Here is a 26,743-nt window from a genome sequence, read left to right as displayed (position 1 = left end):
TTAACCCAACAAAGATGGCCATTAAATTTGCATACTGCAGGCAGCTCCTGCTGCGCCCGCCCTGTGCAGGCAGCAGCTTGATCCCGAGCCGCCACCCACCTCAGCACGGGATCTGGGCCTGCCGTGTGTGACCAGGGGAGACGGGGCAGGCACCGCGGGATCGGGTGTGCCATCTGCCACCAGGGGAGCAGGCCTAAGCCAGTAGGTGGTTATCTCCTGAGGGGTCCCAGACTGTGAGAGGGCACAGGTTGGGCTGAGAGATTCCCCCGCCCCGCCAGTGCACAAATTTTTGTGCACCAGGCTTCTAGTATTAAATAAATAGGTATATGTTATGTAATTTTTCCTATAGTTGACCTCAATGGAAGGATTGATTTAGCCTGCCATTAAGAGAATTGAAAATATTCCAATTGCTTTTTTTTTTTTTTTAATGTTCAATGATCTCTGAACTTTCATTGGCCTACTGCCCCCCTAAGGGGTGCCCCTCAGACACCACTTTGCCATCCACCATCATGCAGGTGGTTGTCATTTGGATGGATTGCATAGAGTTGCTGTGGTCCACGTTGTTACCAAAATCAAAGTCCTTCCCTTCTTCCAGCAGGAGGCAGTAGGTAGAAATCTCATCCTCCAGCTTGACTTTGGTGTTCAGCAGTGCCTGGTACTCCTGGACCTGGTACTGCCCCTCTGCCCAGGTCTGAGCCAGCTCTGCCTCCAGCTGCTCAGGATCCCATTGAGCTGTGCCATCCACATGGCATATCGTGTCTCCACCTCCCTCAGGCTGTTCTCAAAATTGGCCTTCAGATTTCTCACCAAGTCCAGGTTAGTCGCCAAGGACTGAACCATACGTCTCAGTTGCATGAGTATCATCTCAGCAGCTCCTGTCTTGACAATCTGTGAGTTGACCACTATGGTGCCCTCCTCAATCTGCTGGGACCAGTACTTGTTTAGCTCCTCTTGGTTTTTCCAAATTAGCTCGTCATACTGGGCATGGATGTTCGTCATGATCTTGCTGAGGTCTTGATATTTGGGCATCCAACTCCCCGGTCAACCCAGAGTTGGCAATCTGGTTTTGTAGACCATTTACTTCCTCCTTGTAGTTCTTCTTCATGAAGAGCAGCTCCTCCTTGAAAGCCTTGATCTGTCTCTAACTGCATCTGAGTGATATTGGTGTCATTAGTGACCTGTTGGAACCCTGGATGTTTCTCTCCACAAAGTGGTACATGGCCAGCTCCATCTCATACTTGACTCTGAAGTCATCAGCAGCAAGATAGGCATTGTCAATCTGCAAAATAATGTAGGCATTGCCGACAGAACTTGCAAAGACCTGAGCCCTCAAGTCCTCTGGGATCTTGAAGTAATGCCCCCTAGTCTCTGACTTGGGGTCCCTTCTCCAGGTGTGTCTGGATTTTGTTCTCCAATCTCCTCTATTATCAAACTCCAGGCTACTCACCCTCTCCAGGTATTGAATAGTCTCTTTCTTTCTCTGGATGCTCCCTATGCCTGCCAGACCCCAGGCCATCTCTGCAGCCAGGACCCTAGACCCCTAGCCGCCCCACGTGCTGGTGGAGTGGGCCATGGAGACCTGCGAGCCCGAGTCCCCAGTGCATATATAGGCTCTGGCCACACTGCTGGCCAGCTGGGCCTGGTGGCTGGGTGACTGTATGGAGCCCAGGGTCCAGTAGTTGGTGGAAAAGGTGGAGCTGGTGCTGAAACTTATTATCCAGGGAGGAAGGCAAGAAGCCAAGACTCAGGCTCATGCTGTTCCTCCTCCAGTGTCTTTTAAAAAGAAGAAATGGGTAATATTTTGGAGTTCTTACCCTTCTGAAAATGTCTTTATTCTAGCCACTCCTTGGAGTCATAATTTGGCTGGGATTTGAAGTCTAGACTGAACCTTAACATTCCTTCAAATATTTGAAGGCACTATTTTATTGATCTCTAACATTCACTGTAGCTGTTGAATAATCCTATTCCTACCTGATGCCTGTTTCCTTGCAAATGACTGCCCCGCCCCCGCCCAATCTCTTTGGGAACCATTAGGATTTTCTCTTTTCCCCAGAACTCTGACATCTCACAATTTATATACTTTTATAAGGATTTTATTTCATCCATTTTCTTGGGCATAAAAAAGACATTTACCATCCAGAAATTTTTGTTTTACTGCTAAAAAAGTTTGTCATCTTACTTTCATATTTTCCACCTCTCTGTTTTCTCACTTCTCTATTTTAAGAAATCATTTTGGTTGGATTCGTCCTTTATGTTAATTATGTTTTCTTTTCCATTTTTTTTGTGCTAATGTCTTTTTGTGCTAGTTTTTAGATTTCCTCAACTTTATTCTTCAATCTTTCTAATGAATGTTTTAATTTAATTTAATTTTTATTTCCAGAAGAAATTTTTATTTCTTGTTTTTTTATTTATCCTTTTACATAACCTCTACTTCTGGGTATAAGAATACATTCACTTCACTTATTTCTCTAGGGTTGTAGATTTTTAAATATCCTTCTCTATTCTTGTGACAATCTTTCTCTTTCATGTTTGCAGTTTTCCTCAGTTGCCTGGGAGCCTTGGCTTTCTGTTCATATTTAAGAGTGAGCCTCCAAAATATTGCTTGGAGGCTCTGAGTGAGTAGGCAGGACTTGTTGACCTGTAGGCTCCTTTTAGCAGGGAGTTCATAAGGAGGAAGGAAGGAAGGAAGGAAGGAAGGAAGGAAGGAAGGAAGGAAGGAAGGAAGGGAGGGAGGGAGGGAGGGAGGGAGGAAGGAAGGGAGGGAGGGAGGGAGGGAGGGAGGGAGAGAAGGAGGGAGGGAGGGAGGGAGGAAAGAGAGATGGAGGGAGAAACCCAAAAACTGGAAGTTTTTTCTTTAGGGACATTTAGTTTGTCAAAAAAGAATCTTCTGATATTCTTTATGTGTCTGTCAGCCTGGAGGGCAATTTGTGAAAAGGTGACTGCATTTCTTTTGCTGACTTCCATGTGCCTCCCCTCTGCTGCCTTCATCTGGGTATCCCTAAGTCTTGGCCTTCATCATTAAATTATACAAAAAATTGTCAGGGTCTTACTCAGCATCTAGAAGGGTTCAGGAATCTGGACCCTTAATAAAGAGACTTGACATGAGATATAAATTTGGAATACATGGGGGAGCCAGGAAAGCTTGGCTTTAGTAACTAAGGTCTCTCTGAATCTCTGGACCCAGGGTTTTTTATTCACACATTTTTGCCCTATAGCCAAGCAGATATACATATCAAAGGTAAGGCCTGGTAAACAGTAAAATTATCAGGTTGGGGAAACTGCCCTCAGCTGTCTGGCAGCAGGCAATAATATATGCAGATTTTCAGGTTTGGGGAAATGCTTTCAGCTATTCCAGCAGCAGGTAATATTCAGCCCTGCTGAAGCCTCAAGTTCCATCAACATTTTATGAACTTTATGACCTGCTGGAATTAGCCCCCAGCAGAATATAACTCTTCAGTCATTAGACTTGGACATGAGTAGCCTTACTTTGTGAGGAGAGGGAAGGATATGACTACTCCAAAAGCAAACTTTCAACAATGTCTGTTTTTAGCTCCTCAGCTCAACCCAGCCTTTCATTGTACCTACTGTCTCCAAAGTTGAGCATCTCACAGTTTTCCACCAGGTGAATTGGCTCACTTATTAGTGGTTATGCCCCTCCGGGTGGCTTAGATCATTGCTTCCTCTGCCATGTGAAATCACTCACTGCTCCTCTATCTGGTCCTATCTTCTAAAATTGCATTTAATTCTTTTGTCTGCTTTCATCTTCTTTATTCTCTTTGTCTTATACAGGTTTCTACTTTCTTTTTGTTGATGTAGTTCCTTAACTATCAATTTAGTGGAGTCTTAAGCAGAAGAGAAGATAAAATCCTCATTCTTGAAACATATTCCAATAAACTTTAGATAGCTTGTCTGTTAAAGACAATTTACTAGCCCTAATCGGTTTGGCTCAGTGGATAGAGCGTCCGCCTGCGAACTCAAGGGTCCCAGGTTCGATTCCAGTCAAGGGCATGTACCTTGTTTGCGGGCACATCTCCAGTGGGGAGTGTGCAGGAGGCAGCTGATCGGTATTTCTCTCTCATCGATGTTTCTAACTCTCTATCCCTCTCCCTTCCTCTCTGTAAAAAATCAATAAAATATATTTTTTTAAAAAGACAATTTACTAGGATTGCTTTGGATTTATAGGTTAACTTGAAAATTGCCACTTCTGTGTTACAGTGTCTTCATATCCAAACATGGTAAGTATCTCCATTTATTTTGATCATTATGATCTTCTGCAAGTTTTTGCAATTTTCTTATGTTGGCTTCATTACTAAAAATACTCTGATGAAGAGCAGTAATGACACGAATAAAAAGCATATGTGAGCCTGAAGATTGACCTGAAAATTTGACCCAGAACATAGGGCAAAAGGACAAAGAGAAAAACACATGAGGGAAGAGTTAAGAGACTTGGAAAACAGATGCAGTAATTCCTACAGCCTTCTAATAAGAGTTTCATAAGGATAGGACCAAGAGAATAGAGGAAGAAATGAAAGAATAAAATTTTCTAAAGTTGCAGAATGAGGAAAACACACATCCTACTCCACATTGTGGGCAACTTTGCAGAAAGATAAAGAGGAAATTCTGAAGGATTCAAGAGAGCAAAGGTAAGTTAAATAAATTTATACCCTGAGGATTTTCTCCACTCATCACAAACAGATTAGAATCCCTGACTACAGAGATAGCAAATAAAAACTGCAAATATTTATCCCTTGGTAGCAAATGTCTGTTACCAGAACCAGGAAACCCAGTGGAAGTTGTATCAGCATGGCATTGCTATACATGTCACTCTCCTCCTAGACATTGAGGGACCACCATTAACAGCAGAAAGCAGAGCCCATTTATCTTCCAGAGAGTCGTGATGCCTCCCGGCTCCCCACTCCTCCACTGAGCATGCTCCATTTGGAGAGCCACCCTCTCATCTTATCCTACCATCAGTTCAGAGTCCCAAAAAACTCTTTGAAACAGAAGTGGGGGGTAGGAAGACTTGGACACTTAGAATTACACGTTTCCCTGCATCTTGATGGAGGGGGAATATCCTTTACATTAAGGGAAAACCCAAAGCAAGGGCTGAGACTGCCTAGTCTCAACCTCAGATTTCTCTTGCATTCAGAGGTCCAAGAAGAAAATATGTTTATTGAAAATCCTCTTGAGATTTTAAATATGTTTTTATTGATTTTTAGAGAGAGAGGGAAGAGGAATAGAGAGATAGAAACATCAATGAGAGAGAGACTCTAATCCGCTGCCTCCTGCACTCCCCCTACTAGGGATTGAGCCCACAATCCGGACATGTGCGCTGACCAGGAATTGAATTATGACCACCTGGTTCATGGGTCAGTGCTCGACCACTGAGCAACACTAGCCGGGCCCTCTTGAGATTTTAAGTGCTCTGCCAGATCTTTCCCTAATGAGATGTGGGGCAAATCAAATTGTGTATTTACTAAGCAAATGTATACAGCATATAGCTTATAAGCTTTATCTCCTCATTTTTCAGATGTGCAAATAGATTATAAATGGCAGCCTGAGAAGTACGGGTGGATAGTCTCACCTGTTATTAGAGTTACGGAGAAGGGCATTTTTTAATGCTGATTATGTGTACTATACCTAATCTGTCCTAGCACACACTGTTGAAACTCTTTCTTTTGCCTCCTTTAGATGCCTCTGAATTACTGCCCAACTACAGGTTCAGGACTCTACAAAGTATGAGCATTAGAGTCATTAGACTGAGAGCCTGAACTAGCCTGAGAAAGTGAGTCTGTTTTCTAGGAATAGCCTTTCCCCACCCCCATTCAATTGCTCAATAAATGTGAGGTGGGTGCCTGGTGCTGGGAAGAAAAAAGATAAACATGGCCCTGCCTTTAAGGGACTAAAATTCCAGCTTCATCACCTACTGTCCAGGTAGGCTTGAGCAAGTCATTTAAGCTCCCTGATCCTTCAGTTTCTCATCTTTAAATAGAATGCTGGCTTCGCCTACCTGACTGTGTGTGTGTGTGTGTGTGTGTGTGTAGTCAAATAATATACATAAAAGTGGTTATGAGAAAACCCATAGGACATTATTATCATTTTCCTTACAATGTCTTTGTCCTAATTAATATGAGTTTCTAAATAAATGGGGGATTCAAATAATGTTTTCATTTCCCACCAGAATGAGCAGAGTATATTCCTTCTTGGTGTGTGATAGCTCTTTCCCCTCCCTTTCATCTCCTATCATCTTTTTTCACTGGGTTCTGTAGGGCATGTGTTAGTCATTTCTGCTCTGGGTAACTACAAAGTTCTCTGCCCTTCCCTTGAAACACCAGGAGAGAGTATGCAATGCCATTGGCTGGGAGGATTCTCACTGAACTCTCCTGGGTGGTTTCATCCTCCATTCCTGAGCTTCCCAACGGGTGTCCCAGCTGTTATATTGGGGCTGATCAAGAAGGCGAGGCTGATTTCCATTGTTCGGGTTCTGATTTCTGTCCATGGGGCTTATCAGGCCAAACCACCTATTTTCAATCAAGTTAATGATAACTAACACTTCAGTGTTCTAAGAACTTTACATACATTAACTTATTTAGTCCTAACAACAACCTTGTGTGATCCCATGTCATGGAGAAAACTGAGACTCAGATTGTTTAACGAAGTTACTCGAGGTCACAAAGCTGGTGAGTAGCAGAGCTGGACTTTGATCTCAAGAAATCACTCCCCAGAGTCTAGACTCCTAACCACATAGTTATCCTGGCTCTTAAATTAGCTTTGCTTAACTGCCAGCTCAGAGTCAAGAAAATCTCCCTGAATTTAAAGTGCCTAGCAGGGTGCTGGCATTCCTTAAATCTTTGATGATTTAAATAAGAGTCAACTCTGAGGTTTCACCTCCTCTGTACTCAATATTCCAGCCAATTGGACACTGAGCTCCTCAATGCTTAAATATCAGGCTAATGGCTGGTTGAACCATGTGAAATTGTCAATATTGGTCATTTTGGACCTATGTAAAAGGCAATTTCACATGGGTCAACTTATCCTTTGCTGAGCCCCTACTTATATTATGCAAGGTTTAATTCCAAGCACTTCTGTTATGCCATTTCATTTAATCCTCACAACAGTGCAGGCATGCCTCGTTTTTATTGCCCTTTGCTTTATTGTACTTCACAAATGCTGAGTTTTTTGTTTGTTTGTTTTTTTGTTTTCAAATTGAAGGCAAGATCCTCCACCAGCAAAAAAATTATGACTTTGTTGTAATACTCTCTTGATTGTAGTGGTCTTCCACTGGGGTATGCCCATCCGTACTTCAAAGTGTTTTTAATCTTCATTTTTTGTGTGCAAGGTAACAGACTCAGACTCACTAGCTGGAGGACACGCAGCAATTGTAAGTGGTCAATCCAGAAAGCCTATTCTAAAATGGGTCCTTTTCCACCGCACAGCATCTGTTGTGCAGCTGGACATCCTAGAAACAAAAATGAAGGGTCACATTCAACTGGCAGACTCAAGTGATACTAGTTTTGAAGTGAGTCATGTGTCAAAAAGGGAAAATAATATGAGCTCTGGAAAACAGGCAGATATGACTTAATCAGTAGCAAAAGTTGTCTTTGGGAAACGGCATCGGACCAGCTCAACTCTCTTCAGTGTGGTCACTGGAGTCGTTGTGGGTGTGCTTGCTGCAGCTTTAAAGAGAATTGGGGAATGAAGGTTGATTTGCCTAATTGGAGAGCTCTGTTCTGCATAGCTGATCAAGGGATGCCCAGATGGAGAGCATGTGAAAGAGCAGGAGACTGTTGGAATTCCAGGTTGAGACAAATACAGCTTGGAATAATTTAGGGGTAGTTTGGGGTAGAAGTGAGGTGGGGAGGTGTTTCATAGTTCAACCAGAAAAATTGAAAAAGTGCGGCTCCCTAGCATCCCCGGTGCTGACTGAGCTGTCTGGAGCTTGAGAATCCACCTGGAAACATTTTGGAATGACTGTGGACTGTAAGTTATGAAACCTCTGCTGGGAAGGGAGGCGGGGGTGCTAAATGGGCACAAACACACTGAGATGTGTTCCGATGAAGTGGAATATTATTCAGGAATAGATGCAGAAACAGTTGAAGTGCTTCCTAGGTGCTCATTTTAAATCTTTGATTTCCCTCTGTGGGAAACTACTTTCATCTGGTTCTTTTCAATATAGATTGAGTCATGTACTCTTTATTTGCCACAAGCATTTATTTGCCATAACTATTTTAAAGCATTGGACAATTGCTGCCTCATGCTCAGGGCATTGATTGAAACGCCCTTGCTGAGCTGCTGTCTCACCAAGCATAGGAGTTTGAGATGAATTCCCAGCCACTGGAACAAAAACTACCAAAACGATGTATGAGTGAGTGTTGTCATTGACGAACAGATCTTTGTTTTAACTTTTTATCTGGGCAGTCTGCCAGGTTGGGAGCATAAAGGTTTGTAGATTGCCTTCTCAGAGTTTATAATCTTTTTGAGGGAGATATGCACACACAGAGGACAGTGTTTTGTAAATGCCAAATGTGTGGTGAATAGACAATGAAAGTTATAGGAAGCAAACAACAACAATAACAAAAAACCCCCCACACATAAGTGCAGGAAAGAAAGGCAGATGTATCTTATTAAATACTAAATTTTGTATTTTATTCAAAAACTAATAAATTTTGCCAGATACATTTAAAAAAAAAAGAAAGTTATAGGCAGCAAAGAGGCTGACATTTGCAATGCAGCTAACAGAGGCAAGGATTGCTATAGATGGGAGATTTGAGCTGATCCTTATTTGGGGGTACAGGGGAGAGAACAGAAGTCATTGTAGGCAGAGGGAATGGCACATGCATAGACACACACACACACACACACACACACACACACACAGTCTAGGGGTAGGAGAGCCCATGTTTGCCTAAAACCCAAGTAAAACAGTTTGGGGAGTGTGGAACAATTGTTGGGGAAGTAGCATGAGTGCCCCCTTCTTTTCTCTATCTACATGCTCTCCTGGGGGATCTCATTCAGTCTTTCGTGTTTAAATAATGTCTATCTACTAATGATTCCTTTTCTTCTATATTCCAGACTTGTTCATTCAACTACCTATTCAACATCTCCTACAGGAATCTAAAACTGAACACATTCACAATGGAACTCTTGGTTTTTACCCTCCTCACTTGTCCCTGTCTTCCACCTCCCATGTCCTTCTCCTCTTGGTAAATGGCATCATGATTCATCCAGGTGAGCAAGCCAAAACCCTGGGGATCATGCTTGACTTCTTCTTTCACTTGTTTCCCCACCTCCACTCCATCAGAAATAGAATCTCAAGTCTGTCCACAAGTCTCTGACTCTTACTGCTGCCACCCAGAGTCTGAGGCACCAATCTCTCCCACTTGCCATTCTGTAATAGCCTTCAAGAAAAACAAAGATTGCATTTTCCAACTGTCTGTTGTCCTTTATGGTAAAATATTTCCTATATTTTTCTTTCTTCTCATCAAAATGAATCTATGAAGAGTTGAGCGTGCATTATGCGTTTATTCATTCTCCCACTTGCCATTCTGTAATAGCTCTCTGATTTCAATCCTTCCAAACTTTCTCTACCCAGCAGTCAAAATAACCTTTTTGAACTGTTATCAGATTAAATGCCACTTACTGTCTGGTTCTCACTGCAAGTGATCTTGGCAGGCTGACTCTACTTCACTCCCTGTATCAGAGGGTCAGTATGTAATACTAACATGGACAATCAGCATATTCTTTTTCTGTGTCACAAAGATTGATCTAGAGATGAACACATCTGAGTTGATCCAATAAGACTGTTGCTAGCACACTGGGAACTGCTGGCTGTAAAGATGATGTATGTATGCCTGAGCTACAGAAACTCATCCATGGGCAAAGGCTTCCTGGGCTAAAGCCCTCTCGGAACAAAGGAGATAAGACATGGAAAAGACCAAGTCCTGTTGACTCTGTTGGAGCCAGTGTAACCCCATGCTATGCCTCTACTTTTCAGTTGAGCCAATAAATTCCCTTTACAGTTTGGTTTTCACTTGGTTTCCAGGCTAGTTTGCCCAGCAGGATCTGACCCCTGCCTAGACTTGAACCTTATCATAAACCTTTTTCTTCTTTCTACACTCAACCTTGGACCTGGGATACATTAAGCTCTTTCTCACCTCAGTGTCCTTGTCTTTGGCATCCATGTTGCTTGGAATTCTCTTCCCTGGATTTTTAAGAGGCTGGAAAACTCAAATACCACCTCTTCAAAGAGCCCTTCCAAAACTATCATCTGACTCCTCACGTTCCCTTCTGTCGTGGCCCCTTCCTTTGGAGCAGTGATCAGAATCTGTCTCTCGCTCATTTGCTTCTTTGTTTACTTATTTGTCATTTGGCTCCTCCATTAAAGTATTAGCTTCATATCAGCAAAGATTTGTCTGTCTTGTTCAACTTGTACTCTTGGAGTGTAGCTAAGTGCCTGTTACACAGTACTGGTAAGTGCTTAACACATGTTTTTAAATGTGAGAATGAATGAATGCATGCATGCATGCTCAACTCTTTATAGATTCATCTTGATGAGAAGAAAGAAAAATATAGGAAATATTTTACCATAAAGGACAACAGACAGTTGGAAAATGCAATCTTTGTTTTTCTTGAAGGCTTTACCTGGAAACCATGGAGCAGAAGAAGGTCTTACAAAGGAGGTGATCATAGCAAGATGTGTTCAACACAAGCCTATGGTGAGTCAGGGCAGCAGATTGGTGAACTGGCTGTTCTATGCAAGGGCACAATCCTTACCCTTACCTGTAAGTCATCCTCAGGAGCCACATCAGGTCGTCGGCTGCCCTTGACCAGAGTTGCCATGCTAGGCTGAGGTATCAGGTCCGGATTATATCTTCTTGCTGGCACGAACCCCCACTTTCTTTGGAAGGGTTATGGAGGGAGGGAGGCAGTCTGTTGTGAAAGGTCCTGCTTCTCTGATCTTGCCAGCAAGGCGTTTGGATGTACTACCACTGCTAAGGTGATGCCAACCATAGCAAACATGTGCAGTGCTTGTTCATGTTGGGACTGTTCTAGTGTTTTATATGGGTTAACACAATTTCCACAGCCACCAAGGTGTATTTGTAATGGCCACAAAGTCTTTGATGCTTTTCCCCTTGAATCTGGCCAGGCTCTGTGGCTGCTTTGACCAATACAATATGGTGGCAGTTAGGAGGTGCCTGTTATAAACTGTCTTTTGGAACTTGCTCTTGGATGCTCACTCTAGGACAAGCATGTCAAACTCAAAGGCTAACACGGGCCAAATAAACAAGGTTTAAGTTTATGTGGGCTGCAAAAAATCAAAAGCTTCAATTTTTATAGAAACATAGGTTTATCTTAATAGGTACATGCTGAATACAAAGGGCTGAAATAAATGAATAATCGTTAACATAAAATAATAGAACATTTTAATAAAATTTTTTCTTGAATATTAACTTACCAGACACTGAATAACTGCACAAATTAATAAGCATAACGCAAATAAACCTATTTTTTTTTGTTGTTCTCTGAAAGCGAAATATTTCCTGTTGCGCTCACCAAACAAGTCAGTCCAAGACTAATGACGTGGAAATTGGCTGCTAAAATATTTGCTGCTAGTATTAGTGGAGAGAAATGATGCACCTGCAAATAAGGTATGTAAGGGAAATGAATGCAACATGATTATAGTAACCAGTCATTAGCAAATGTTGTAGTTCGTTATTAATAATTATGTATAACAGGATATTGTAAAAATTAAGTTACAAAATTTTTTAATTAAAACATTTATTACATACCGTTATATTGTCTGGGCCACAAAAATATTCGTTGTGGGCTGCATGCGGCCTTCAGGCAGCGAGTTTGACATGCTTGCAGAGAAGCTATACACCATTTAAGAAGTTTGAGTACTTCACTGTAGAAGCCACAGGGAGGGGCCAGAGATTCCATGGATAGGCAGAGGGGCCAGCTAAGCTTAGCCTTGAATTGTTCCTGGTGAGGCACCAGACATGGAAAAGGAAAAGCCATCTTGGATCCAGCCAGCCCAGGTGACACCACGTGGATCTAAGGACTGCCCAGCTGAGCCTGTTTAAAGTCCTGACCCACAATCTTATAAGCAAACTAAAACGAGTGTTTACACCTCAGTGTCTGGGTGGTGTGCATTCAGCAACAGATAACTGGAACAACCACACTGTGTCCTAGGTGAGGTCTTTATCCTCATTTTACAGATGAAGAAACCAAAACACAGAGAGGTTCAGTGACCTGCTCAAGGACGTGCAATAGTAAGAAGCAGACATGGAATTCAAGTCCAGACAGTCTGTCTCCAGAGCCTGAACCACCACGCTCTACTCTGCTAGGTCTCAGCTGCCCAACAGTAAGTCCTGCGTGCCCTGGCTACTTAGATTCAAGATTCCTTAACCTCCTAGGGTCTCAGCCTTCTTATCTGCAAAATGAAGGGTTGGTCCAGATTAAATATCAAAAGCAATTTCTCAACTTGCTTTTTAGCAGGAAAATTAGGCCAGACAATTCTTCATTGTGGGACTGTGCTGTACCCTGTAGGATGTTTAGGGGTATCCCTGGGCTCTACCCACTTGATGAAAGTAGCACATTCCCTCTGCTATCCTGTTCCCCTCCTGTGACAAGTGAAAATGCCTCCAGACATTCCCAAATGTCCCCTGAGGGACAAAATTACCTCCAACTGTGAGCTATCTCAGCTCTCTTTCAGGCTCACTTTTGCTGTTTTGTTACCTCTGTAGCATGCCCTCCACTGTTCCCCTAGCTCTGCTTATCTAGTGTTTACAACTGAGGGTGGTACTACATGGAGATGTTGATGGGACTTTGTCCCTGGTGGCCTGTAAGCTCCTTAAGGACACTGTGTCTTACTTGTCTTTGTATTTTCAATGTGTAACACAAGTCTTGGCTGGCTCAGTACTGGTGCTCAGTAAATTCTTATTACAACAATGAATGAATGAGTGAATGAACGAATGAATGAGGTGGTACATTGTGGCGGTTTGTGAGCATGGGTTTTTCTTTCAGCTGAAGCTGGTTTGAGTCCTGGCTCTGCCACTTACCAGCAGCATAGAGTGGGGAAAGTTACATAATCCTTGACACTCCTCTCTGAAATAGAGACCGTGAATTGTCTACTTCACAGGGTGTTGTAAGGAGAAAAGATAATATCTGTAAATCGCTTAGCTCACTGACATGTAGTAAATGGTATCTTTTACAAAACAAATGGATTTTAATTCATGCCTCCTCCCCCTTCACATGCCTTATTCCTCTTTCTACAATTCTGCCCGCAGAATTTGTTGACACAGACACTGTTGGAAAGTCTATTTCTCTTTTCCTCAAGAATTCCTCACTGCTGCTGTGAACTTTTCTCTACTCAGTCCTGGATTCAAATTTGGAATGCAATCTTCTCTGCATTGTCACCAGGTTCCACCTCACCTCTATGCCCTCTGACTGACCCAGAGAACAGGGGCAAGCCATCTGAAGCCTTAGGGAGGACTCACAGCTTCTAGCTGAGAAGACGTCAAGCTCAGGTGACCAGATGTCTTCTCTTCAACCTCAGGGGCAAAGGCTGGACTGGGAGCCAGATAAAGGGAGGTGGCAGGCAGAGCCAGGGGCAGGGGAGACCATGGACAGACCATGGGCAGCTGTGTGGTAGCAAGATATGCTTGTTGCTCTTCCCTTCACTTCTGGGGGACAGTGCTATTAGTCACTACGTAATAAATGTAGCCTCAGGTAAATTAATGAACCTTTTTGAACTTGAGTTTCCTCATTTGTAAAATAGGGATAATAATAAACCTCCCTTCCAAGGGTGGTAGTGAGAATTAAGTGAGGTAGAGTCTAGCCCAGACGCTAGAGTATAGAACTCAGTAAATATTATTATTTTGTTGTTTGTAAATATTGTTGTTGTAGTGTTATTACATTATTATTATTTTCATCATTATTGTTGCATCTTTAGCACTTAGTCAAGGTATGTTACTGCTTGATATAGGTTCGCTGAATGTAAATGAGTGTGGGAGTGAATGAACGAGAAAGAACATGTGAGAAGTTAAATAATGATAATGAAACTCATTATTAAAACAGGCCAACAATGCAGGGAGACATGACAAGGTGGCAAGGTGTGTAATTAATTCTCAAATGGGAGGCATCTGCCAGCAGTTCGGTGACTGCAGAATGAAGCATCCCGGTGAGAGGGAGCAGCTGGGGGAGCCTTCACAGGAGGCAGGAGGCTGAGATGGTCCGTCTAGGACAGGTGGGAGCTCAGTGAGCAAAGAGGAAGAGGCGGCAGTTTCAGGTAGAGGTCCCTCATACTCAGACTTCACATCTTAGGGAATGTGAGCAGGGAGGATGCTCCCTTAGGGAGCTGAAGTTGAATTTGGGTTTTGGATCTGTGGCTTAATTCTTAAGAGCCCAGCCCCATCCCGGAGTCTATGTTGTGCTTTCCAGAGAGTGGGAGACCGTTGCAGTGCAAGCCCACACATCTGCAGAAACATGTGCTTTGTAAACCATCTCTCTATGACAACCATTGCATGTGTTCTCGGGCAGGGGCCAGCTGACTCAGGAATTAATCAAACCCTTTTATGCCAATTCTCATCAGTTTTCAAAGGATCTTTACACAGAACACTCCTAAATGCACAGTGAATGAATATTCATAGATGTATGTTCCCCACCTCCCGGTCCAGAAGGGCGCCGCTCTCAGCGCTGTTTGTGGTTTCTTGGTAAAGGGGACTGGCTTTGGCCTTTGCGCTCATTGCATTGAAGAGGGAAATGAGTTAGTCTCTGACCCCAAAGAAACAGAATGTCCTTCTTGCCAAAGGCCAAGATGTGTTGGGGAAGGAGTCAGAGCGTTTCCAATCACAGGGCTTGTCTTCAATGTGTAGAATAGGCTGGCACATGTATTTTCTGCAAAGGACCCAGGTTACCCCTGAGGGACCCATGTGACTTGATTTCTCACAGCCTGTGTTTCCTTCACTTGCCTTGCTTGATCCACAGGTCTCAGCATTCTGACTGGACATTGCCTTTCAGCAATAATAACCCCAACAGCTGAGGAGTACTTGACAGATTGTGAGGGGCTTCTATCCCCATGATCTGATTCCCTGGACTCTCCTGACTTAATTTGTTGCCCAGGTGAGGGACCTGAAGCTCAGAGAGCGAGTTAGGTCTCAGAAAGGCAGTGAAATTAGAACACGTGAATCCAGACCCCCAGGCCAGTGCTCTCTCTCTCCGTGGTCCCCACTACCCTCCTGTCACTGTCCAGGGTTCCAGCCACTGACACCAAAAGTCTCATAGGCTCAAAAAATCAGCCTTGAGGATGTCAAATCAGATCTGAGTTCTTCATCAAGGCTCCTTTCTGAAAGGGGGATCGCAGGAGCAATCGTGCTACAGAGCACTTCGGAGACCCAGAGCAAGCTGAGTGGACTTGGCACCCCCTGACTCTTGCAGTGCTCTCCGGGTGCCACTAGCACCTCTCTATCAGAGGGGTCTTCAGGGCTGCCCCCAGCACAGGGGCCCATCTGTCCTCAAACAGTTCCTCTCCCAAGCAGGCACTCACTCTCCTATGATGCTTGTGAGGGGCAAACAGGCCAGTTGCATGGAAGACAATTGCATTATATCCCTCAAAATGATAATTGCATTGACTCTTGGATCCAGCAATCTCAATTCTGGGAATTTTCCTACGCACATATTTGCCTACATATACCAGGATGTGTGTGTAAGATTGTCCGTTGTGGCCTGTTTTATAATGGCAGAGATTGAACACAGCCTAAGGGACCGTCTATATAGGACAGTTAAATGAACAGTGATGGAACCACATGAACACTACACAGCTACAAAAATGAATGAGGCAGTAAACTGACAGAAAATGATTGACAGCAAAATACAAAACAGTGTAACTAGTTTGCTACATTTTGTGCAAGGGATGGGAAATGAATATAGATTCATATTTGCTTGTATTTGCATAAAGAAATAGTGAAGAACCAATACTTTGGTGGTGGAGAATAGGATGGAAGGGGTGATAGTAGGAAAGACAGTGTTAGACTTTTCAATGCAACTTTTTATATCATTTTGAGTTTTGAAACATGTTAATAGATCATCTATTCAAATAATGAAATTCAACAAACTTGCCCCTGCCAGCCAGCCCAGGTGGAGGCTTCCTAGGGCTATATGCCTTTGAACAGAATCCAAATCCTTAGCCCTTGAGCCATCACCCAGGCAGCTCATCCAGTCTTTGGAACATACTGTTACCCCACAGGAGCTGGTCAGGAAAGAGTGCGTCCCCCCAAATGTAGATATGGTATAAAGTAAGGAGTTTCCTGAGCTGAGCAGTGGAGTAATTGCTTGGAGGATTGAGAAGCTGCCCAAGGTTGTTTTAATGACTTGGGAATTTTGTGGAATTCAGGGCCTCACACTTTGGAGCGCAGGTGATTCCCCAGGTCATCTTCCCACTATGCTCTGGCTGACTGAGTCCTGTGGCCCCAGGATACACCACTCTAAGAATTGGCAGACATTCTGGTGTCTGCTCTGCTCTGCCCCTGGCCTTGTTTAGAAAGAGGCCTGGTTCGACCTGGCTTCTAAGAGTGAGGTCTTGGCACCGGCTGCCTAATTCCAACATCAGGGTAATATTGGAGACCTTAAACCACCCCAAAGGCATAGAGTTTTCCCACTCAGCAGCAACCAAGTGCCTGGAGGCTCTGGCCCTGCCCAGGGAAGATTAAACAATTCAATTGCACCTTAACTCCCCTTACTCCTAACACAGACCTTGCTCTTCCCAAATATGCCCCTCTCCTCTTGTTATTGGTATGAATTCTGTCCAAGAAACTGCCTATGTCTTTGTTTTACGAGACAAAATTAAAATGAGCCCAGCCTTCACCTCCTCTTCTCTGTGGGGAGGGGGATAGGTGTGGGAGTAACTTTGTCATTCTTAAAATTTTCCTAGAGCCATGAAAATAAGGTACAAAATAGCAGATTTTTCCTGCCAAGCAAAATAGGTTTGCATTCCACAGCTTAGAACATCTCCAGGGTGGCTTCATTGGTCAGGAATTTGGAAGCAGGCCTCTGAGCACCCATGAGCACGCAGCAAGTGCTGGCGGCTGAGTGAGGCAATGGGAACCTCTGGACTCTTCCTACAGGAGAAAAAGAAACATACCGAGACTCAGGGGGAGGAGGGTTGCTGAGCAAAAGGGCTTCATTTGGCCCATTGGCTGCACTCTTCAGGTACCTCCACCATGAATGACAGAAAGAGGAGTTTTAACTGGTTAAGTTTCTTCCTTTTCAGATAGAACTATTTCTTTTGCTTCATCTTGCTTCTGGGGAAATATCTAGATAGGTCAAAGGAACATAAGACAACTTATCTTCCTCAGGAAGAGCTCTGAGTTGAAAGTCTAGGTGCAGGTCCAGGCCCCACCCACAGAGGGTCTGTGGTTGATTTCATTGCAGTCTGCGGGCCTCAGTGACCGATCTGGGGAATGGGTAGAATGAATCTTTCTTGTATGCCTTGAAGGAAATTATGAAAAGAAACTAGGGGCCCGGTGCACAAAATTCGCACACTGGGGGGGGGGGGGCGGTCCCTCAGCCCAGCCTGCCTCCTCTCACATACTGGGAGCCCTCAGGGGATGTCCTACTGACGGCTTAGTCCTGCTCCCTGCTCCCCTTGGGGATCGGGTCTAAGCCGCAGTCTGGCCTCCCTTTGTGGGAGGCAACTGAGCTGATCAGGGGAAGGCACCAGCCCCATCACCCTGCTGCTGCAGCCACTGCCAGTCACTGCAGACACCAAGGTTTTTTCATCAACACAAACTCCAGTGCCTTCACCATGAAAAAATGACAACTTTCTTTAGGCATTTCTTAGGATGATGTTCCCGGGACCCAGGCCACTGGGCGCCTATGTATGCAAATTAACCGCCATCTTTGTTGGGTTAATTTGCATACTCATCTGATTGGCTGGTGAGTGTAGTAGAGAAACAATTTGCATGTTTCTCTTTTATTAGTGTAGATGAGCTGGTTCTTTACCATGTTTTCCTCTCTCTTCCTGTCTTCCCACCCACCCCATCTTCTCCATGGTACTTTCAGATGCCCCTTAAAAACACGCTGTATGAAAATACCTGAAGTACAGGTTCAAGGAGCTCACTGTTTCCAATAGGAGAGAAGCAGGGCACATACCGACCACAAGAGACTGAGAAGATGCTTACACTATGCTGTCAACAAGAATAAAGCCTTGAGGTAGGACAGCGAGTCCCTGGCCGAGGAGCCCACTGGGAGGAGTCACAGTGGTGCCTGGAAGGTGCAGAGTGAGGACTGGGAGCCAGGTATTAAAGGTAGGGGTGCTGCAGTCCCCTTCAGGGCAGACAGGAATGTGTGCAATGGCCAAGAACAAGACGGTGAGCAAAGATCTCTGCTGGGTGAACAAAGCCTTCCTACAGGCAGGGCCCAGTCTCTTGGCTGCAAGACCTGAATATAGTGTGGATTTGGGGGATGGGCAGTTTGGGGAGAGGGTGGGTGTGCTGAGCAACGCCCACGCAGGTTAGCACTTGGCCTTTGTGTCTCAAAGCAAGGAGCACCAGCTGAGAAGCACTCAGCCCCTCAGAGGCCTGAAACTGCCTGTGCTTGTATTGTTTTTATTACTGTCATTACTGTCACCAGGTACCTGCGCATGGGAGCAGGGCTTTGTGGGTCTGCCCATGCCTGGCTCCTAGTGCCCCTCAGACAGGCCAGCCTGAGTGCCCAGCACCCTGCTCCCACCCCCAGGAAAGGTCCCCGAGGCACACGCAAGGCAGAGGCTCTGATGGATTAAATCGTTGACCTTTAGCTCCTCCAACGCCTGCTCAACTGCATGGCTTCTAGTTCTTTCTAATAACACATACATCTAGAAACCTGTATTAAGTAAATGTCTGTCTGGCCACAGGTCAGGCTAAGGCCAGAAAAGCCCCTGCCTCTTTAGAGCCAAAGCACCTGCACGGTGACTACAGCTCACCCTTCATTTGTATTAAAAACGACCTAGGAAATATGCTTCTGATGTAGCTAATTATGTTTCTCAAAAATTGCGGAAGGCCCTGGCTGGTCCTGCCAAGTGGATAGAGCATCGGCCTGCGGACTAAAGGGTTCCAGGTTCGATTCCAGTCAAGGGCACATGCCTGGGTTGTGGGCTTGATCCCCAGTGGAGGGTGTGCAGGAGGCAGCTGATCAATGATTCTCTCTCATCATTGATTTTTCTATCTCTCTCTTCCTCTCCCTTACTCTCTGAAATCAATAAAAAATATATTTAAAAAATTAAAAAAATAAAAATTCTGGAAGAAAAGCATAGTCAAATCTTAACCTATGTATGTGCATTTGTATAATTTTCTCTCAAAAAAGACTGGCTTTGAGAAAAGAATAGATTACAGTAATACCTGAGGAATTTGATGACACATTAATTGAACACATGCTTCCACTTAAAGAATTGCCCTGTTTCACTTATCTCAGCTGGGGCTGCACCCAGCAATTTACATTTCACAGTCACCATTAGTATTTCTGCTACGCCGAAGGGTCAGTCTGTTTCAAGACTGTACTGTCTTGTTTTGTTATGGAGGCTGAGTCTATAGTACGGTGGTAACGGGATGAAAGGGGTAGATTCAGTTAATCATCTGGGAGATTCTGGGGAGTCCCTTATCTTTTTTTATAAACAAAATATCCAGAGGTCTTCACATTTTATCTGAAAACGTTTTTGCAACCAGCAGTGCTGAAGCCTCGCTTAACTTGGGAAATCCCCTTCATTTTCCCTTGGAGTCCCTGGGCCTTTGGGCTATGTAAAATGCTCCAGTGTTTGTTCTGGGGAGATAGTCGTGCTTGAGATGGGCTGGCAATAGTTGCTCCAATTTGTTCTTTAAGGAGAGTGAGGATGAAAGCTTGTTTTTGTTTAGGGTCTTGGCTTGCTTTCACTTGAAACAGAGGAGAAGAAAGAGGAAACGGAATGAGGAATGGGAATGAGAATACAAGAGTGTGAGGCAAAGTCCTTACCCTTAGTTTAAATTCCAGAGAAGAAGCAAGATTAATGTACACTCCTTCCTTCCACAAATATCTATGAAGCTCCTTCTATGAGCAACACTTTGTACTGGTGGGTGAAGCTTGTTTGCCCTTTCAGATTATACGTAAACTCTTTACCTTTACAGGGGCTTCCAAGACAAATGAAGGTCACATGGGTAAACTAGAGACGCACAAATTGCTACAAGGCAATATGGTGAAATGCTAAAATGGCACAGAGTAAAGTCTCTGGATACAAGGGCAATTCCTGAAAGGTCATTGCAGAGGGAAGAACCTGAGTAAAGGGGTGGGGAATGAGAACCCCACAAGTGCTTAGGAGCACCGGGAGGCTCATCTGCGGGTGGAGTGAGGACAGTGAGGTGGCCATTGCAAGACAGGAAATGAGGGATGAGAAGGCCTTCTTCGCCAGGATGGTGGCAGTGAGAACATGATGGGCAGGGCCGGTGTGACAGACTGTGAGGCAACATACTGGTAGAATAAATAGTGCGTGGAAATGAGGTGTATGTGGGGGCCAGGGCAAAACAATGGCCAGAAAATGCCATTCAACTTCAAGTTGAAACCCTGAGTATTTGGAAAATATGATACATTCATAGAGCATTCAGTATCAGAAACACACACACACACACACACACACACACAATTTTTTTACGATGATTTTTTAACATAATGAGATATAGTGGAGAGATCTTAAATATGGAGAAAAATATTAATCTAGAGCTTATGAGACAGTTTGGAGCTAGAGATAAATATTTTGGAATCTTCTTTATCAAGATGATGAAGTTGAGGGTAGATAAGATTGTTAAGAATCCTTAGGGCCAAGAGGGTTTGGCTCAGTGGATAGAGCATTGGCCTGTGGATCAAAGGATCCCTGGTTCGATTCAGGTCAAAGGCACATACCTTGGTTGCAGGATCCTCCCCGGCCCTCGCCCTGGTCTGGGCTCCTGCAGGAGGCAACCAATCAATGTGTTTCTCTCACATCGATGTTTCTCTCTGTCTTTCCCTCTCTTTTCTACTCTCCCTAAAAATCAATGGAAAAATATCCTAGGGCAGTGGTTCTCAACCTTCTGGCCCTTTAAATACAGTTCCTCATGTTGTGACCCAACCATAAAATTATTTTCGTTGCTACTTCATAACTGTAATGTTGCTACTGTTATGATTGTAATGTAAATATCTGATATGCAGGATGATCTTAGGCGACCCCTGTGAAAGGGTCATTCGACCCCCAAAGGGGTCGCGACCCACAGGTTGAGAACCACTGTCCTAGGGTGAGGATTAACAACAACAATAACAACAACAGATTGTTGGGGAATACTGTACTTAGAATGCCAGATAGAAAAGATTCTCTCACAAATAGAGCATAAGAAAAAGAGCCAGAAAGGAAGATGCGGTAACAACCCCAAATGCAGCTGAAGGCCAAAGATCGTGGGCCCAATTAATGAATCATCAAGAAATTTCCAACAAGCAGTTTCAGTTAGGTGGGGATGGGAAGCAGAAGTCAGGACACAAAAATGTTTAAGAATAAATGAGTGTTGAAGAATTAACAACAGCCAAGAAGAAAACTCTATCACTTGGGCAGGAAAAGAGAGGGCTCAGCTGTAACAGCACTGATGAACACAGTTAGAACGTCTCAGTGGCTGGTGACATTCTGAAATACTTCTTGAGGATGTGGCTTCCCATATGTCTTTGTACCCCAGGCCTTTCCCCCACCCAGGCAGCTCAGCCTTGCAGTATGTCCTGTCTCAGGGAAGGGGTACTATAGCAGACAAAAGGTTTCTCAGAGTATCATCATTAACTTTGAAGGAATACAAGGCTCCCTGGTCTTGTTACTAGATAAAGAGCCCTATGGTTAGGCAAGGAGGAGAGTTGAAAGGGAAGTAAGGGGTGATTAACCTTGTATTTCCTGAGAAACGGGCCCTGTTCCTTGAAGCTCCATGATGGTTAATTTTATGTGTCAACTTGGCTAAGCTTTGGTGCTCAATTGTTTGGTCAAAACTAGGTGAGACGCTGTTTTGAAGGTACTTTTTAACAATGTGATTGACACAATCAGCAGACTTTAAGTCAAGAAGAATGCCCTCCATAATGTGGGTGGGCCTCATCTAATCAGTGGAAGGACTTAAGAGCAAAAACTGAAGAAGGAATTCTGCATCCAGACTGCAACATAGAAACCTGCCTGACTTGACTTTCTTGCAATCAGACTTAAGATTGCAAGACCAACTCTTACTTGAATTTCTAGGCTGCTAGTCTGCCCTACAAATTTTGGACTTGACAGCCCCCCATAATCACATGAGCCAATTCCTTAAATTCTCTCTCTCTCTCTCTCTCTCTCTCTCTCTCTCTCTCTCTCTCTCTCATCCTACAGTGTTTTGTTTCTCTGGAAAACCCTGACTAATAGAAGCTTCTTAAAACCCCCAGAGTGGTTCAGGGAATGTGAGAGCAATAGAATATAAGATCCCAGAAAAGTAAAGGTAACTGAAGTGAGTGAAATAGGAATGGCAGAGACAATGAAGAGTTAGGGACCCAAACTCCTTTGAAAAGGGGTGACTTCTACTCAACCCCAGGCAAGGGTTGCCCTGTGGGAATGAAGTTTGGTGTTATCAGACAATGTGGTTAATGAAGAGAAACCAAAATCCAAATTATTATGGGAAATCACTACAGGAAGTGTTCTGTAGAAGAAGTAGTGTAGAAGTGCTATCTACACTGAAGTACAGGAAATACTGGGTTTGAAGCCATACAAAATAATCGTAAGCCCTCCCACCCACCCACCCACCCAGGATCCTCCCTACACAAAGAGTCTGAGCCTCTTTAAAGAAAATTAAAGATGCTAACTTTGGTTAACTGACATTTGTTTTTATCTAATCACCACCATGTTTCCTTGTTTTAATGCTGAGGAGAAAGTGGGTGGGGCTGAGGAGTGAGGAGGGCTCACCTGTCCATTGACTTCATTTATGTCAGGTTTTTCAGTTCTATCAGTTATGTTTTAGAATCCTTTAGATGAATGGTGTTTCATGAAGATAAGGTAACGTTGTGAAACATCAACCCAAGTTATTTCTATCTTGCTGCTTTGAAAGGGCATCATAGCTCACAAAGCAGAGACAAGAAGGAACAAACAACAGAAGTGAGAAGCAAGCCTTTCCACGTAGGAGGCAGGCTTGCATGGAACATGGGATTATGTGGCAGGAGGTATGGATGTGATCACGAAATTGTAGAGCAATTTTTTCCCCTGGGAAGAAAGGTTCAATGAAACAGACCAACCTGTCATTGAACGTGACATAAATGCTGGTTAGCACTATTGAACCACAGAAAGCTCAACTGATTAACTATTTTTTTTTTCTTTTAAAAGGCAGCTAATTGCCAAGGATATATTTCCCCCTACTTTTCAGTGCATTCTGATGTTACAGCAAATTTGATGATTCATGTAATTGAACAAAAATATGTGCTATTACATAAGAGAAGGGAAATGATTAAACTATCACTTGGGTGCCTCTCATTTCATAGTCCGTTATGCAACATGTGGAGTGCCCTGAAGTTTCCTATTCTCTTCATAGTGAAAAATGTCCTTTGGCTGAGATGGCTTCAGGTAAACAATTTATGCTAAGAAGTCAGCACCAAAAATAATAACACCCTAACTCTGGAAAGTTGCCCTGAAAATGTGGTGAGTGCAGATAACACTGGGAACATCAATGAAAGACCATTGCTAATGCAGCAACTGGAATGCGCATGCAGATGCCATGCGCGGCAGGGCCATCCGCCCTGGCTGCAGCAGGGTCTCTGGGAGGGGTCCTTTGCCAGGACTCATTTTTCACCCTGTTCCAGTTTTTGCTCTTAAGTCCTTCCACTGATTAGATGAGGCCCACCCACTCACTCTTCTAAAAGATCAAAAAATGAAATAGGATAGTGAAACCTTGGCTTAAAATCACAATTACCTGGGGAGGTTTAAAATATATATTGATGCTTGTTCCTGTCACCAGGAACTCTTATTTAATTGGTCTTGAGTTGTGGCCTAGCATCGGAGTTATTTTTAAAGCTCTCAAACTATTTCTAATATGCTGCCCAGGTTGGAAGCCAGTCCTTTTCTTCAGAGCTCAGTAAGTTATGGGTTACAGAATGCCAGAGCTTGCAGAGAATGAATTCCTTTCTTTATAGATGAGGCAACAAATACTCAGAGAAACCGAGTGATTTGCTGACAATCACACATCTTATTAATAGCAGAGCAGTGGCTAGAATGCATCCCAGTGTTTTTTCTGTAATACTCTACCACACAGGCTTTGGTTGATTCTCTGGGGAGAAATTGGGGACTTAAAAGTTCTTGTGAAGTTGTTAGAATATTATGCAAGTAGCTCCCCATTTCCCCTCTACACAAGTTCACCCCTCAAAATGCTATTCTCCATTGTTGGGAACCTAGATATAGATGGAGTGGGGTCTCCCTTTCTACCTTAGGGTTTCCTGTTTGAAGTTAACATGCTTTCTAAGATAGGCAGACATCTACAAAGATTCACTAAGAGCCTGTGTGTGTAAGTTCTGCCCTTTGGTGAGGTACTTTGTCTTCACAGACTGCCATGCATGGCCTGTGCTTAAAAGAAACCCCAGGTTTTATTCTGCGCTAGTCAATCAACTGATGCACAAATAGAGATGAGCACCTATTAGAGATGAGGATCTATGCTGGCTGCTTCAACACAAAGATACATGATATTGTTGCTGTTTTCAATCAACATCTGCTTTAAGTGAGGGATAAGACATCACAGTGGACTTGCTTTCTTGCTTGCCCAGCATCTCTCGGGGAACCACGCCTCTCTCCAGATTTATGCTGAGACTAAGGATGGGCAAGTGGTGCAAGCTGCATCAAACAGGGCAGCCCCAAGGCTACTGGAGCTGGGGAGGGGATAGGAGAGGCTCCAGTCTGTGGAGCCTCCAACTTTCCGGGCAACCACAACCAGAGGGAGAAGAGACGGGAGCATGGGCCTGGTGGCACTGTGTGAGCCCCTGGATTAGCCTTACCTAAAGTTCACTGGACTCTCCTGAAGACCCAGGACTCCCCAGATACATAACCCAAAAGCTCCTTCCCTCTTTTTTTTTTTCCTTGAGCTAGATTGAGTCAGGTTTTTCTCCGTGTCAACTACAAGTCCTGAGATATGGAGGACTCTTTTATCTCAGGCCACTTGAATTGCTTGGACAGTCTGCTCCCATTCATCCTCTGGATGGCAAACCCAGCTGAGGGCTTGGCCAGCATAAGTGCTGATATATGGGCTGTGCTGCCAGTCCTGTCCAGTGGCTATTTAAGGTCAATTTGTTTCCAGAAGCTGGGAGAGAAACTGGTGGGGACATTTGTTTGGTGATATGTACATTAATGTCATTTTCACTGTAACATCCTCATTTGAGGGGGCTCTGGCATCACAATAGCCTTTTTGGATGAGATGATTTACTTACCTGAAAAATAAATTCACCACACGTCTGAATACTAAGCAGAGGACCAAATTTGAGGCAGCCCTTAATTCTTAATCTTTTGGCTGTTAGCTTATATAGAAGGTGTAGCTGAATATGGGGCCTGGGATGCCAGTTGGTTTTTCACTTCATCATTCTACAGACTGACTCATAATCATAGATGTGTCACTGATGGGGTTACTGAATAGGCAAACTTGGTCTATGCTGAAGGAAAAGAGAAGAAATATTTTTGGAATGCAGTTGATACTTCAAAAATCATTAAAATATTTATCATAGGAAATATTAGGACTTTGTCATCTTCTACTCATTTTGTGATTTAGAATTGTGTTGGTTTTCAGTTATGTATCAGTAGGGAAATCTACCATAGTTTAGCCTCTAAAAATTTTAATGTGTCTTTAAAGTAGCATAAAAAGCAAGAACTGAAGAAGGAAAAAGTATACTCGGGTGGGAAATGAGGTTCCGAAGAACTGGGGAGCAGAAAAGGGCCATAAACTCTTCAATCGTTAGAATACAAAACAGTTCTTGGTAGAAAATGTTCTAGAAATGTACAAAAGGTTTGTATTATTGTATGCAGAAAGAGAATCTCAATTCTTTTGTAAACAGCTTGAGGTTTCAAAGACTCTTTGGCTTTCTAATTTATTTAAAACATCAATTGCTTCATGAATTGGCCTCAAGCACTCCTTGGTAAATTATTTATGTGGTACTTGACTGTTGCTGCAGGTTTATATCAAGACACAGCTGTATAAACAAAGACTATTAACCGATTGGTTGGATTTAGCAGACACTTCAGTCTTTTAAAATCCACTGACATTTCAAATTACTTTGTCTCCAGATCCTTTGCAGAACAACCAGTGAAGGTGACAGGAGTGTTCAATAGTCCTAAAGACAAACAATGTGTGTATTGGAAAGAATGACACTGAAGAAATAGGGACTGGCATTCTGTTTACACTCAAAATCATGTGAATTGCAGAGAGGGTGGGAGGCAGTCAAAATGGCTCACAAAGGAAGGAGGGTTCAGACAGTCTTTCTGGTAGTGCTGCAATATAGGAGGTAGTTTCCATAGAGAGTGCATGGATAGTCATTACTTATTGGCCAATTGTGAAATATTGGGTTTCCCCCTCTATATTCTTTCTCAGATAAGCTTAGGTGACTATTTTGTTTGAGTTCCCCCAAGAAGACCCAGAGACCAAGACTGATTTTGGCTAGTTATTTGGGGGTAGACCCCAAGAAGCACTCCTGAAGAAGTGGGGATAGTAAGACAGGGAAGGGAAGAAAGCCAATAGTGGATGACCACCGT

At 43.7% G+C, this 26,743-nt stretch overlaps 1 pseudogene across 1 annotated transcript in view; it reads right to left on the bottom strand.

The window, feature by feature from the left end:
- Window positions 1-457: 457 nt before the first annotated feature.
- Window positions 458-26,743, bottom strand: part of LOC308518519 (keratin, type I cytoskeletal 18-like) — a 45,220-nt pseudogene continuing 18,934 nt past the window's right edge. The window contains exon 2 of the transcript in view: window positions 458-1,709. The product of the transcript in view is annotated as a keratin, type I cytoskeletal 18-like (transcript). The remainder of the gene's footprint in view (window positions 1,710-26,743) is intronic.

The sequence above is a fragment of the Myotis nattereri genome (genome assembly GCF_964212035.1).
Source record: "Myotis nattereri genome assembly, chromosome: 4".
NCBI classification, from domain to species: Eukaryota; Metazoa; Chordata; class Mammalia; order Chiroptera; family Vespertilionidae; genus Myotis; species Myotis nattereri.
This window is presented reverse-complemented; position numbering and strand designations above follow the sequence as displayed.